General features: G+C 35.5%; 1 protein-coding gene across 1 annotated transcript in view; it reads right to left on the bottom strand.

Annotated features, from left to right (window-relative positions):
- The window catches only part of LOC129257329 (leucine-rich repeats and immunoglobulin-like domains protein 3), a 43,115-nt gene extending 28,069 nt beyond the window's left edge, over positions 1-15,046 (bottom strand). The window contains exons 1-3 of the mRNA XM_064096954.1: positions 14,981-15,046; positions 12,836-12,910; positions 688-825 (exon numbers count right to left, since the gene is read on the bottom strand). The gene's annotated coding sequence lies outside the window, so the exon portion shown is untranslated. The remainder of the gene's footprint in view (positions 1-687; positions 826-12,835; positions 12,911-14,980) is intronic.
- Between the last annotated feature and the right edge of the window lie 1,426 nt (positions 15,047-16,472).

Genomic DNA, 16,472 nt, shown 5'->3' on the forward strand with positions numbered 1-16,472 from the left:
TGAATAGAATTTTTCATCCATTATGAAAACAATGGCACCAGAATTAATCTGAAATCAGTGGTCACAATTTCTACTTGCCAAAACATAAAACTCTAGTGACCAAATACTGGTCTTATACAAACAATTGCAGCACGCGGAGTGTTTTAATCCATTACGAATCGGAAATCAGTGATGTGCATCTGAATCTTTGTTAGCTTATGAATCCCCAACAGAGGAAGAAACAGCACTTTAAATTATGAGAACAGGAGAAGGTGAAGATGAGTAAATAGGAAAATGGATTGGAAGCCAGCAAGAAATGAGACATGCTGAAAGATACCCCCAGGTTATATGCTTATCTACAAATGGAAGAACTTCATGATTATTTAATTGGATTCTTCTTTAACCTTTTAAAATTTACCTTTGTTCCACAAATAATTATCAATCTTAAAAAAAAAAAAAAAAGCCACCCCCAAATTTTTTTTATATATATAAGGTGAAGGTTTTTTAGGAATTTCCCTGGTTTTAGCACAAACAAAGCACCACGAAACAAGGATTGCTTCACCTCCAATTCAGTAAATTTTATAGACCATGACATGTGCTGATTTATCTGTCTTTTTCATCTTTTTATTCTAATCGGATCACTTCATGATTGCATTTCTGTTCTGCAATTTATTTTCTGCTAAAAATAAAGCCTCGCATATTGCTTACAGGAATTGGAGCCGATTGTCTGTTGGGAAGGTGTCCGTCCGCAGATGGCCAATACGATTGTAGCTGAGATCTAACGTTCGTAATGATGTCAGGCCACGAAGTGCTGCTGGACTGATATTTGTAATCCGATTGTGATGTCTGAAAGAACAAAATTAAAAAGGAAGAATATGTAACATAATTATCTGTCTCACAGCTTGACTTTGCATAAAAATTGTACACTAATTTTTTCTAATTTGGCAAAAAATGTTCTTAAGCACATATTCAAGTATGATATTTATATTCTAGATTGATTGTCACCATGGATGATGGAATCAAGATCAGAAGGGGGGGGGGGAGGTTATAAAAATATTAAACTTTTGTACACATTCATAGAATAATTGTGCTTAATTGTACAACTGATTACACATTGTAAGTAACAGAGCCCTGTTTAAGTATGCCTCGCAACCACCACTGAAATATTATTTAGCAAAGAGAAACACGAAGAGGCCGTTCTCATTACGCTTTCTAAAACTAGTTTACTGGAAACCGATTCAGGAAACCACTTTGGAAGATCGCTTTGCTAGCGTTCCCACTTGATCACACGAAAGTGGTTTTCAAATCACTTCACGTAAAGCGCTCTTGTTGCTATGGAAACGCTCTCAGTGGGGTGACACGTTTCGAGCGAAATTCGAAACCGCAGCATAGGCATTCTACACCTGTCGTGTGGAGTAGCGCGCTCAAAATGTGCGAAGATCGCTTCCCGAAGAAAGGTTGTGTCCTCACTTACGCTAAAACCAGTTTAACGAGGCAAAGCGATCTTGAAAACTACATCGCGAGGTGGTTTTCCAAACTGGTTTGGAAGATCGCTTCCAAGACCGCTTCGACCATTCTCACTTCGCGTTAAACTAGTTTCCACTAAACTAGTTTTAGGAACGTAGTGAGAACAGCCTCAAAGAACTCTTACCTTCCTAAATGAAACCATCAATTTATTTTGAAAGTAAAATGTCAAAATATGTACATGTATTAAAGATGGTGATTAATGTTGTCTCATTAACAAGTCTACATTAATTATGTTTGCATACTTAAATAACTATTCAGAAAGCTTGCAACGTAGAATACTTCATTCAAAAGTATTTATCATCGGCAGCAACATCTAAATCCCTTCAGTGCATCACAGAATTATGGCAGTGGGATTAAATGGATTAGACATCTGATTTATCAGTGGATGACAAATTATAATCCCTAAATTAATGATATGAGGTGATCATCCAGAAAAAATCTCTGATGAAAGAAAGATTCATCTTTCTTCCAATTTTGGTTGACATATCTTCTACTAATTATTGTTTCTACAAATTAGATAATTAAAGAAGGGTATTTGCATAGTCCCTCAAATTATGGCAAATGCAAAGATGTCAGAAAGTTACTGCTTTAGTCATATTTCTTGCTTACTGTGTCAATGAAAACACATCAAGATTCTAGCTCAAATTACATTTTCGATTTATCGTCCTTTTCCTGTAATTAATTTTATGGAAGGTTTAACACCTGATTTACTACAAACTCCAATGACATTCCCCATCCCTTTTCACAGATCCATCCCTTTTTGTAGTAATATATGCATGTAATTGGTGTGATGTAATTCATAACACATTCCTTTTCGAAATAATTAAACATGTCATTCATCCCTTCCCTTTTCATGTATCTATAATACTGATGATGAATATAACAGGAAAATCAAGAGGGAAGACAGATCATGGAAATCAAGATCATAAGGAAGTAAAGGAACTACAAATAAAGCCATATATCATGATTTCAGCAAACAAGAAACTCAATGCATCCATCCATCATTTTTTTTAGAATCTTACTTCACTAAAGGCCTATACCACCTCCACCCTCTCCTGTATTGATGTAAACAACGTGACGACAACTGAATCTGACTAAGCTTCCTTGCATTTACTTCAAGCCAGCTCATCATCACCGATAACAAGTTCTGGACAGGCGAGGGCGCTTTTTCTAGTGTCATTCAAAGTGCATTCCCCTTCCCTGTCTACAAGATTTCCTTTCAGATATCATCATATCTTTATCACACCTACAAAAATTAGCATTTTTTCTTTAAGTTTGGTTGTCAAAAAGATTCAAAGTATGGAATGTCTGTTCTCGTGTCAATATTCCCTGTGTTACATTTGCCAATTTGCATGGACAGGATACACATTAAATATAAACCAATTTGTTCCCTTTTCTCATGAATCTATTGCAAAGAATGTGCGACCTATGCATGTGAACTTTGTCACACGCCATTGAGTAAATTTATATATGAGACTTATTATCATAACCAAGCGTCTTATCAATTTATCTCATCTTTTCTAGACCTGGAATGCAATTGTTCACAATACATCACATAGGGAATACGTGTCGGCAGGAATGTTGTCTGGCATTTACTTTTTGTTAATATTTGAACTTTCACACTGTCTAGTAACAACAGCACTAATTGCTGTTTAACACAAGCGCCGAAATCTGCTGCATCACTCTTAGAGAAGCGCCAGGAATAATAGAAAGATGATTGTCATTAATAAGGTGTGTCACTGCACCTGAAGATTAGTCTTCAGCCACAGACAAAACACAAATCCCTCCCAAATGTGAAGTTCAAAGCTATTGTCAACCTTCATCATTTATTGCTCCCATCTCTACAACTGTGATTTTATCAAGTCAAGTCACAATATTTACTGTTTAAAACCTCAAGGCCTGTCTGAAGAATTTTGTAAAACTTCAATAATGTCAAATATATATAATATTATCTTGCATTCCAATCTGGAGTGACTAATAAATCTTTCTTTTTTCTATCTGATGATCCTTGTTAAAATTTGAAGATACTTTGTGCCCTCTATCAGAACTGATTTTTTTTTCCTTTCAAAAAGACCCGTAACATTTAATGTATCTAATAAAGCTGATGATTATTTAATAGGGCCTATTGGAAAGCCACAAACCCTACATGAATTTTGATGTAAAATGAAATATATCCACTAAAACAATTTGATTTTATATCATCCACACCACGACAGTTTTAGGGTGTAGTAAAAAAAAAAATTGAGATAGTGACTGCCGGTATTTTTAAATTTCATTTTTAAACCAAAACTTAGAGAATTTAACGATTATAGAAGATCAAGTACATATCATTCCAACATCAACTGCATTAGCTAGAAATGGTATTATTCAAAACTTAATGACACTAGCCACAACATACCATCAAAGCTTACCTTGATCTAGGAGCAATTATCACTAATTACAAAATAAATTAAAAAGAGTTTTCCCTACAAGATGTCTGTGGTTTTAAGATTCAACCCTGCCTCATTCTTATCTTGAAGCAATTTTATAAAGCTTATATGCGATTGAGTACAACATAGGATGGAAAGAGGTGTGTAAAGAGTGAATGGGTTAAAGATGGTTTTAAGCATAGTGGTGCCCCTGCACAGAGCCCAGGAAGTGTGACTCAGCGGAGCTGACAAGGCCAGATAAAGATCCGCGTGGTGAGGGAATACCATTAGATGGATCTAAACCCTTTAATACCTAATGGGGAAAACTTTTTAATCACATGATTGAACAGTATTTTAGCTTAAAGTACAACTCAATAAATGCAAAATAAGTTTAATCCAAGCCTTACTCTACAAATTACCTGATATATTCTCAAGAATTTTTTACTAAATGGGTATTGAAGAATTGGTATTTTAAAGACAGAATTTCAAATGAACATTCAAGGTTTACTCAAAACCTATACTTGGACATGTTAATAATCTCTTCAATATTTCTGATCAATTTAATGAGAATTTTTACATTGTATATCAAATAGGCTTATAAGCCTTATCACTTGGATATAAAGTGTATTAGAAAGCACAATGATGAAGCACATCTCACCATCAGCACTCAGGAACAACACATACCCTTCCCTAAAAAAGATAGTCTTCTTCAATAAGCATCAATCAGCATCATCAATGAACACAAATAGGAGAGTCCTACTAAAAGCTGGGTCAAGGCAATGGGCGGAATAAACAGCAAAATGGGGAGGATGCGAAATGAGTCCCAAACAAGAGCAGAATATAAAGCTGGGGTTGCAGAGATTGGGAAAGGAAATGAGGAGAAGAGGACAGAAGAGTGATCTTGTCCATTTAGTAGAAACTCCCATTCCAATGTAAAGTTCATTGTGATATAGTGTATTTGGAATTGAGAGGGACCCAATAGCAGCAGATCGCAGGGGAAATGGTACATGAAACAACAGTACTGGATAACGCATAAATTTTACTACATGCTAGCATCATCTTTTTTCCTTTTTTTTTTAAATCACAACTATACGTATTTGACATCGTAAGTGCCTGATGATGCTGCATAAAATATGAAGAAATAAACTTTTTTTTTAAATGTTAATATCATAAGTCGTAATTTGTAATTACGAAGTAGGGATTTTGATTTGAAGCTTACAGCCTATTAAGTTTTGGTAAATCCTTCCAAAAGTGTCACTAAACCGGTTTACATAGATCTATAGACTACACTGTAACATTACAATACATTCATGTGTAAGCCTTTATGTCCTAAAACTTTTCTGGTGTGGACATTTTGCAAATTACATGAAAATTATTTTGTTTGGGATTCCAACCAAAATTTAACAACTGTGTAGGTTTATTTATTTTTTTTTTTTATCAGACCATTTCCTCGGCACAGAATGTAGCTTTAAAGGAATGCTGCAGGCTGAAAATATTTATAGCTAAATAAATAGGGTTAAATTCACAGAGCAAAATGTTGAAAATTTCATCAAAATCGGATAACAAATAATGAAGTCATTGAATTTTAAAGATTTGCATTATTCTGGTGAACCAGTCCTAGGCATGTCTTCATGAATATTCATTAGGTGGGTTGATGCCACATCCCCACTTTCCTTGTTCTTATGTTATTACATGAGACCATAATTGTTTCATTGTTTTCATAAATGTGTAAGTGATGTGTCTCCATTATTATGAAATAAGTTGCTGCAAGAAATAACTAATGCACTTTATAATCAGTTGTCAATCCAATCGTTTAGTTCTTGGTAGGAAGGAAAGTTTTGAATAAACCAAAATTCAAAAGAACAAGTGTTTGTTATCCGATCTTGATCAAATTTTCAGCATTTTGCTCTGTGAATTTTACTCTATTTATTGAGATATATATATCATCTGCCCTGAGCATCCCTTTAAGATTTAGGCCTATGCAACTACAACATTTGTTTAAGAGAAGCGTTCATTTTTTAAAAAGAAAAATAAATGCATAATCCAGTATGATTATCTTTGTTGGTGATCTTCAGCGTGATAATTTTCAGCTTAGATTTCAAGATTTCATATAGTAAAGCCTGGCTTAAATGTTTATGCAAATGAACCAGATCTATAGATCGATGATGATGTAGTGATAATTAACCATTGTTTGCTGCGATGAATGCTTGAATAAGCCTTTTCACAGAAGTACATCTGGAATTAAGATATTAAATAAGAGTCCCCTCCATATTATTGGTGATACATGATTATATACAGTACTTAGTATCTAAATACAGGGTACTAAATGCAGCAAATATGGGTAAAATGTAGCAATTAGTATTATATAGACTTTAAGGGCATAATGGAAATTGAACACTAAATTGGGCCTAGGTCCTGTACAAAAATGCTCAGGAGGTTGGCAGAATAAATAAGGAATACAGGAAAAAAAGATATCCATTCATTCCCATGAAAAGGGGTCTGATAATGTGTTTGTACATTTTTTATTCTCTGGTAATGTTTTGTTTTTGTTTTATTCATGGTTGTTGAGAAGCCTGCTTGAATATCTTGTGCCTCGTCCAAGTACTGACCCTACATAAGGAGCATTCACACTGGCCAGATTGTGAAAATACCTGTAGGGCCAATATACAAGAAATCTGTCAGGCCTCAAAATACACAATGCATTCACACTGGACTGAACAAGATAGTTCTCTCAGTTATGAGCCAGCACAAGACTCGATTAATAAATTCCTGCAATTTGCTTATTTGTTAGATATCCTTGCGATATCATTGGCAAAATCCCTAAAGAATTATTGTAATTTTGGAAATTACATGTACCTTTGTACTAATTTTGTCAGGTAGGCTATGTTACAATTTATACTTTGATATCATGATGGTATTGACGTTTGGTGTTTTTATTATCAAGTAGTTGTCTGAAAGTACCTACATGTATAGAGGTGTGTAATCACTGCTTCATTCAGCCAGGCACCATGCCCTGCATAACATACATGTCGTTTGAAAGTCAATGAGACAAATTGCTCCAAGGAGTGAATAATTTATGATGTCGACATAAAATCGTTGAGAATGGCAGCCATGGGCCCAGGCAGGCTTGTTTCAAGGTAGTGCACACAACAACTTTTCAATTTCTCAAACGGTTCTGAAAGGGAGGCTTTAGAAGGAGAGAGGTCACTCCCTATTCAGTTGTTTTGATCGCCAACGTTTTGATCGGGGCACAAAGACATAATTTAGCCTGCCACATTCTCACCTCAGAAGAACCATGGAGCAAATCACCTTTTGTGAATTTCACACAGCCCCCATCCAATTGGCCAATTGGCCAATACAAAGGTCGCGAGGTTATGGGGTGCTTTTGAGAAGCACTCATGCATTATTCAATCCCCACACTGAATGACACACTCCTAACAGGGCACTTGAAGCGAACACCAGTGCTGAGTGAACGACCGAAGGTTAGTCACAGTTTTTAGGCACAAGGCAAGGTAGTCTGAGAATGGATGCAAGAACATGGACCCAAATCACCCTCTTTTGCTCCCTTTTATCCTGCTCATAACATGCCAATTACTAATCTCACATTACAGGTACATGCATTCATTACATGTTATTGCAAATAAGAAGAAACCATCCAACTTGCATACTTCAAAAGCAAGGATTCTGCAGTTCCCAAAATTGTGCCGTAAATACGAATTAGACGTAACATGTACAGATTGAGGCATTCGAAGGGGATGGGGGTGGAATCTTACATGTAAATAACCTCAGTACCTCACATGGTTGTTTAAATGATCTCATGCTTGCTTGACATATTTAATGAACAGTTGACCCAAACAGAAAATTAATTGAGTAAGAGGAGAATTAACCAACCATAACGCTTAAAACTTTATCAATATTGGATGTACAAAAACAAATGACATTCCAATTTTTTGCTTATTTTTGGTTTCAGTTTATTACATAAAAGCAATACAAATGGGAAGCGATGATGTCACACTCTCACTATTCTTCTTAATTTCATAATATTAAAACAAAAATATTTCAACTGGTTCCATCTTACATGTAAAGCATAGTTTGACCTTTCCTGAACATTTGGGATTCCGGTAACTAAAAGAGACAAGTCTATAATTAGCCTAGGCCCCATTTATTATCAAATCAACAAAAAGAAAAATATTTCATAATACAAATTGTAAGTGTATGACATCTTGTATCATTACTATTGTTCTGCAGATAAGTATTTTGCGACATACAGCAAAACTTTACAAGTCATAACTTATTATGAATTTTCACAGTAATGCCACATACATGTATTTTCTCTTTAAACTGAATTTAGATTTTTCCTTTTACAACAGGATGTATGGAGTTTACATCAAAGAAGTGTTTCTAAATATGAATGTTATTTCAATATATAGAAACCTTGCCAGTCTGAATGACCATATTTTTCCCCCTCACCTTCTTTCCCTAGGATAACCTGCAGATTGTTGACTTCATGTGGTATCAATGAACAACGTATGTTTTCATCCTAAACAAGGGAATCACACGGATGAGATCACTCCCTTTTTGTTTCCTACCGCAAGGTAAGATTCTCTTCAATCTCCTAGATTTGATATCGAGAGTGAAAACATGGCCGACTGCCCTAGAGCCTATCACATTGCTGAGTCTGCTCTAAACTTGTCAATGAATGGCATTAAGGACCCTCCAGATGGGAATAAAAACATCACAGCATTAATTTTTCATTTAAATCTATGTCCAGGTTTCAAAATGTTCTGTCTGATGCTGCCATTTACTGTACATGTATTTTTTTAAAATTTCCAATCACTTAATCTTCTCAATTCATTGATAACTTTACAAACTAACAGATTTTTAAAACAAAAGCTATGTTGACAATTTGCCCGATTTCTTAATATTAAAAGTTTTATGAATTATAAGCATGTCTGGGTTTTTTTTTCCATTGCCATGACCCTCTTCTCACACACAGAAATTGCCAAGGAACAAGTTCACTCCAAGCCTTTCATCACTTAACCATTCTCTAATGAGGATACCAGATTGCTCAGGTGTTCACTTTACACCAGGTTCGGTCTACAGTGTAGGAGATCAAAGAGAGGCGTATTCTCCATGCACTTCAAGACTGCCAAGATTTAATTTCCTTTCGGCACATATGGAATGTTTTTCTTCCCTCTCAGCACACCTTTCACTTTCAATTATAAGGAGGTCATTCACTCCTAAAGGAACTCCTTGCTGCTATGTGAAGATCACAAGATACCAGATGTCAAAGAAGGACTGCATAGCAAGACACTTTTTGGATAATTCATGAGGGGAATTGATATAGACCTATAGGGCCTACATACTTTCAAAGAATTTCATAAATAAATATACCATGTAAAAAATTATGATTTTATCACCATTTTACCACCATGCTTTTCTGCATTATGAGAAACCTACATCATGTAGTAGGTCTATCTGTTTAACCTTCAAACAGAAATAAAACCATTTTAAGAATACATGTAGGAACATATACAAGGGACAGATAGCTATCAAACTAGATGAAAACCATTCAGTATTCACATTTTATCATTTTACAAGAGTACAGGATTCAGTACTTTAAAGTGACTAAACAGGGAATTCAAGAAGAAATTAAGAGAAGTTCCTCTGTTTAAAACTTTACTCACAATATATGTCTAATCTTTTGTTGAAAAACATATCTATATTGAACCATTTATCATAATTTCCCTTTTCCAATGCACCATCATAAACAAGTCTGCCAAAAAGAAAGCCTACTAACAGCACAGAACTTCTGCCAACCTCAGGGTCAATCCTGAACTGAGAAAGAAATGGACAGGACAACAAAATTTACCTGAAACAGGAGGTCAGGAACGTTTCTTATTCTTTATTTTCTATTCGGGTAGTGGGGCCTAGTTCAAACAGGGTCCTGTTATTTAGTCAAAGGGGTACGAGATGAGTGACAGTCTTGAATCTAGAGTGTACCCTGAAGCTGTATTTTAATTGATGGTCAAACCAAGGTACTCCTTGACACGTGACAGTAGGTGTAGGCCCGTCTCCATCAGTCTCCAGATCATCCTGATTAGGACCATCTCAAGATTATTTGAAATGGAAGACACAATTATGGAGCTTTTCATGGAATTTATCTGAGTTACATTCCAGGGTCAACTCAGGATTTTTGGTAGAAAAATCTATATTAGTAAAATTATCCAGCACTTCCCAAGAGAAAAAAAAAACACTCCAGTTTGGCTTAGGGTAGTTCATTCACGATACCATACCCTTGTGTGTCATTTAAACTAGGACCCAATGAGTAAATGCTCCTTAGCCCAAGTTAGTATAAACACTAGAGTAAAAATATCTCCAACTTGTGTGGATAGGAAAAGGGGTTCTCAAATCCTGAAAGTTGATCCGGCTTAATCTCAGTTTGTAATTTAAGCAACTTGGGCTGATGAAGAACCACCTAGAGTTGGTCTTGCCTCATCCTTGTGCATGATGCAGCAGGGCAAGGTAACCAATGTTGGTTCAAGCCCCGAGCAGAATTCATACATCAAATATCCATATTCAACATATTGCAATCTTTTCAGTTCATTTTTGTTTTGAAAAGAGGCTTTGATATCAAAAGGGCCTAGTTGCAAATACTGGCTCAATGAAGTAGAAGGCTAAAGAAATTATAGACACCTATCTATATGGCTTTAATAAAAAGAGGTGTGCTTGAGTGGGGGTAAAAAATTAAAATAATAAAAAAATGAAAGATATACTAATGACAAATCTTATGGGGTGGGGGTAGCAGCTGGAAAGGACAGCAATATAAAATCATTTATGACCCCCAACAAACCTTGCATGTTCAATTTATAACACTCTGTGCCTTTGAAGTCTTGCCCACTGGAATTTATGTGAGGAAATTTGGGAATGTAATGATGTGATCAAGATTTATATTGCATCAAGGCTGCATCTCCCCATCTAACCAAGTAGCCTACAAACCTTGAAGATGGATGATCAGAGACCATGCACTGCTCTCATGTAGGAAGACGATTTGATGTAGGCCTGTAATGTACTTGTCATTGAGGACCAGAGAGGGGATAGAACAAATAGGCGTATGTTGCCTTCTATACCCTATGGAGCCTACATGTATATAAATACCAATGCAAATTAAAAGCTCAAAATTTATCATATGGGAATATGCTTAATGTTATATGCAAAAAAAGTTTAGCACAATGATCAAAAAAAAATTTTTGTTACAATGAAAAAGAAAAAAAAAATTGATCACATGAGAGAAGCTAAATATGGATGGAGACAAATCTAATAATGAATTCTAATCACTTCATAATGGTTATAACAACTGGGTCATACAGTTTTAGCATGGATCTGGGTCAACAGTAATCTCTCTTCTTCCCGATTCACCCAATCTCCTATATTTATTGATTTCAACATGGCTGCATGAATGAATGAATCCAATATTTGTTGCGAGTATCACGCTTAGTAATTGAAATTCATGAAATTCTTAATCTGTCTGTCATTGAGACAGGGTGCTACAAAGCCAAGCATTTTTTTTTAAGTAGAGTTCATACATCATTAACAGATTTTGTGCATAGAATGGCAGGGTGCAAGTGCACCTCTCAGATGTTGCATTCCCCTCTCCATGGGTTGTCCAATTAGTTATGAGCCGTAACGAGGTGCGGGCGCAAAAGCAAAACCCTACCAAACCTCATCAAGGACTGATAAGTATGAACTGGGTACTATGCAGTTAAATGAATGGGCACCTAGGGACTGGGATAGGAGATGAAAGACCTAACTGATGGTTTCCTGATTTGCACGATGATTAATAGACAACATCAATTCATTCATGAGGAGCAATGAGGAAGAGTTAACCATCTCGGAAAAGAAAGAGTTATCACCGCTGAACTGGAAAGAGATATCACTTTATCTACATGTATGGACTGCTCTCCTTATGAATATTGCTAATTTCTCTGGTAGAACTTCCTTTTACTATTTCTACCAAATAATAAATATGACAATGTAATTGTGCACAAAGGTAAAGTACATGTAAGAACAATCTTCATTTTTAATGTTGTGTTTCAAATCAACGTAACTCTTACATCATCTCCAACAATGTTGTATTTCAACTTTTGATGTGTGAATAAACTATTGCCATTTAATTTCTGCAAAGGGGACAAAACCCACTTTCTTATTGCTTTAAAATTGAAAGAGTTAATCTTCCATTACATGTATATTGAAAATCAGTAGAAAATGTGTGTTTAGTCCATAAATACCGAACTTTGTACTGATATACAGTAAATTCATTGCTAATTATTAATCTATCTCTGAACTAAAGGAAAATCAATGTATTTTATTATGGCAATACTATGTCCATGAACTGCAACCCTGTTTGCACTGTTTCATTTAAACATCCTGTGTATAAATGGGCAAAAAGAGGAAAGACGGGACATACAATTGATTACCCCTTTATATAAAGCTATCAAGAGTCAACTTCCTCTCTAGTTTATATCACACCCACAGAATATCACTAGCAAGAAGGTTACCTACACTTTGTCTCAAGTGGCTTCTTAGCAAGCAGGAAATTGTCTCTTTTTGATCTCTTTTAAAATGTACAGGTAACAAAGGTGTTCACTTTCATTTCTTGTTGGTTTGAAAAGGTAGGTTACTTACACTTTTCCAGAAAGGCACTCCATGTGATATTTGTCACATGAGCAGTTCATGATAGTTCATTCCTAGTGTCCTAAAAAATATCTTGGCCTCATTCCAGCGTTAACCATTAAACAAAGATATATAAATGTATAACAACCTGCAAAATATTTGTTAGACCAAGGAGATATCACTCTATCTCCTTGGTTAGACACTCTTCTTCAATATCTGTTCATGTCTCACTGTTTAGGCCTACTTACAATATCAATTGAGTCAGGTTTCTTGCAGATGGTCCAAGGATGGGTACAGATGTTAGTTTGTTGGATGCCAATTTTCTGAAAAAGAAAACAATTGGAAAGATAAAACACATGCAACATATTTCAAAATGTTCACATCATGAAGAAAAACAAAGGAGATTAACTAGCCCATGATACATTTGAAAAATATTTATGTAACCTACAATATCCTTATCAGTAGATCATCAGCAAAGTACTTTTTCACAGCATGTATTAAAGGGGATCCTATCTCTCTGAGGTTTAAAGGAGAATGAAACTCTTGGAGCAAGTTAGCTTTTGTGAAAGCAGAAAAATCAAAGAATAAGATCAACAAAACTTTGAGTAAAATAGGACTAGCAATAAAAGAGTTATGAGCATTTGAATGTCGAGATCACTAATGCTATGGAGATCCTCCCATTGGCAATGCGACCAAGATCTGTGATGTCACACACGTACAACTCTCCCATTCGGACACTGAAAATATACCCCAAAACATCTCTTTTTGCTCATTCTAATCATATGACAAACGATTCATCAATGATATAATGTTGTGAAACCTCTGTACTTGTCATCTCATAAAGAAAACACATAACCTTGTGATAGACTCTATAAAAGTGAGAATATAAGTGAAATAAGTACTAAAGTAATGAGGGAGTTGTACGTGTGTGATATCACAGATCTTGGTCGCATTGCCGATGGGAGGATCTACATGGCACTAGTGATCTCAATATTCAAATGCTCATAACTTTCTTATTATTCATTCAATCTTCCTCAAACTTTCAACAATATGTTTCTTTGATTTTTCTCTTTGATATGGATTCAGCTAGTTTCAAGGGTTTCATTCTCCTTTAAATGTTTAATTCTCAATAAAAAGAAAAAAACAAAACAAATCATGATGGTAGAACATAAGGCTCATGGAGAGCTCTTTTTGGGGTTGAGGACATGGCCGGCTAACCAAAGGTAATTGCATGCCAGAGCATATCAGATTGGCAACTCCAATTCAGGGTTTCAAATGATGCCTGTGATGACAAGGCCTGTTGCTTTGACCTCTTGCAATCTTCCTCACCAGGGGAGTTACTTTCACACCTTGAAGCCCCCGCTGCCAGCTAACAGGGGACTTGAGAAAACAAGAATGGCTCGGATGCCCAGAGAGGGTGGGGTATCATCAGCTGGGATCAGGGGGGGGGGGGTATGGATATATACTTTAGTCTTTTATCAAGAGGCATGTTAACTGTTTTCATAATAGATATAATTGATGAAAGAACATAACAATTAATAACATTAATGCTGCCTGCTAATGATTTTCTTTTTTCAAGTTGAACCCTCCCCCAAGGAAATGAAGTTGACAAATTACACACCACTTAATCAATATATTATAATTCATATTTATTTGATTGGTTCATGTGTATTCATCATTTATTTATATTTCTATAACAGTTCATGTAGAATGCTGCTCTTTCAGAATAGGCCTAATATTTTTTTTCTCATATCAATTAGACAAAGAAAGATAGAGAGAGCAATAAAAGAGAGATATATGACTAACAGGGGAGAAGAGAGGGCAACAGCCTGAACTGTCCCAATACAAACACGACAGATATGTGATCACAACCAATGAGTGACAAGCAACCGAGTCTCGCAATGGGGAAAGCGTGTTAACTTTGTTGTAGGCCATGATTGCATGGGTCAAACGGGACATTCATCATTGTCAGAAAAAAATGTTGAATTATTTAAGCTGGTGCGTTATACGATAATAAACAATACAAATGTTGATACAGTTTGAGTCCAAGCATACCAATAGTCATTTGCCTCTCTTTCTCTGATTTTTTTTACTTCTCTTCTGTCTCACATTAAGAATATCTCCACATTACTCACAATGGGCAATATGGCTTATTCTACTTTGAGTAAAGTTTTTTTCTGGAGGGGGGGTATACTAGGTATATCCATGTGTGTACATATACAATAGGTTGTGCAGGTTCATGAAGGTAATATGGTAATATTCAACTTTTTTTTTTTACAAAAGAACATGATAAATCAAATAAACTAGAATAAATTCAGACTAAACTCAGAATTTAGTCCAGTATGTGCCAAGCCTGACTTTGTATTCAAACAGGAATTTTACTGATTACTTACAATTGTTGAAGATTTGACAGGCCATCAAAAATGCTCGTATTTAATCGTCTTAATTTGTTGGAGCTCAGATCCCTGAAAGAAACAAAAAAGAGATTGAAACCAATAATATTTAACAATTAAATTCAAAATAACTGTACATCCCTCTCTTTCAAATAAAGAAAATGAACAAAGACAACTAAACCACTACAAGCCAATCTTGAGCCTAAATTTCATGAAACTGCACTTGATACGAGAGGAGCTCTACAGAATTTATAACTGACATAATTATTTTTAATAATTTTACAAAATGAAACACATAATTTGTATAGTTCATCCGATCAATTTCATTGAGAGTCGTCATTTATAATATAAACATTTTTGCGGAGGTCCCGAGCTTGATACATGTACAAACGACCCCCAAAATTCTCTCTCTCTTTTTTTTAAATTTTCACTGACCAGCAGAAACAGCATATATTCTGTGAAAGAAGGTACTTACAAAAGTTGTAAACTTCCATGATATGCATCACTCTCAAATGTAGAGCCTACTGTATGTGCTTGTCTAAAAACTGATAACTATTTGTAATATAAATGTACATATGCCTACTGTACATACTAGAGATCTTGTAATGAATTAAGTTCATATTCATTTACAAGCTTGATATACATGTATGATGAGCTATGCATAAAGTTAGTGTCATGGTAAATTTACCGTCAACTGTATTGTGACACTGGTCAACAGCCATTTTGTTTAATATGCAAATAATGGCAAAATCATAATTTTCATGCACAGGGCAATAGATCTATATCTTGTCAAAATATAATACCCCTTTCATAAACCCAATTATGCGGATAATATCCGCATAATTGGGTCGTAAAATCGGAGCGGGACCAGAGTTATCCGCATTATTTCGATGCTGCAATTATCCGCATAATAGCGGCATCGGGACCAGATTTTGACTTTATGAACGCATTTCCAAAGTAATGCGGATAATTGCCATGGTGCGGTCACAAGGTCACCCTTTTCCAACACAACCCCATCAGAGGGGGTGTGTGCAGTTGCCATGACAATTATCCGCCCTTTTCAGGTCGGGCGCTCGTAAAAAATAGTGCGGATTATTTTCGGACTTTGTGAATGCAATTTTTATTGAATTATCCGCATTACTCTTAGGCGGATAATTGGAGGATGGGTTTATGAAAGGGGTATTAGACCCCCTTGAATAATTCATCTGAACTTTTTGCCAACAATGACAGGAAATATTTTCAAGAGATTCCAAACAACTTATCGGACTGTCCTTGAGTTTACTTCACAATTTTCAAATAAAGTTTTAAATGTGATAATGGGGATTTGAACTGAGCTGAATAATCAACTGTTCTTCGATAACTGTCTCACAAATGGCTTTGGTAAAGAGTCGCTATCTTCCTTCAATGTGTAATAAGTAATCAAGATACCCCGGTCACATGACTGGCGAGCAAATATCAAGTACTGTTCAAACAGCAGTTAATCTGATTGTAT

Source organism: Lytechinus pictus, chromosome 3, assembly GCF_037042905.1.
Source record: "Lytechinus pictus isolate F3 Inbred chromosome 3, Lp3.0, whole genome shotgun sequence".
NCBI lineage: Eukaryota > Metazoa > Echinodermata > Echinoidea > Temnopleuroida > Toxopneustidae > Lytechinus > Lytechinus pictus.